Below are 269 nucleotides of genomic sequence, written 5' to 3' on the forward strand. Positions count from 1 at the left end.
ACCTGTGGCGGATTCATTTTGATATTTGGCAAAACTAATACAATTATGTAAAGTTTAAAAATAAAATAAAATTAGAGAGAAAAAAAAATAAATAAAAAATAAAAACCGGAAAAAAAAAAAAATTTAACTTGGAAGGCCTTCAGATTTTTGCTGTTGAGTATTATGTTGGTGTCAGTTTGTCATAAAATGGCCTTTACATGTTGAGATATGTTCCCTTTATACCCACTTTAATGATATTTTTATATCTTGAATGGACAGTGAATTTTGTC

This window comes from Bison bison, unplaced genomic scaffold, assembly GCF_000754665.1.
Source record: "Bison bison bison isolate TAMUID 2011002044 unplaced genomic scaffold, Bison_UMD1.0 scf7180017851406, whole genome shotgun sequence".
Lineage (NCBI taxonomy): Eukaryota > Metazoa > Chordata > Mammalia > Artiodactyla > Bovidae > Bison > Bison bison.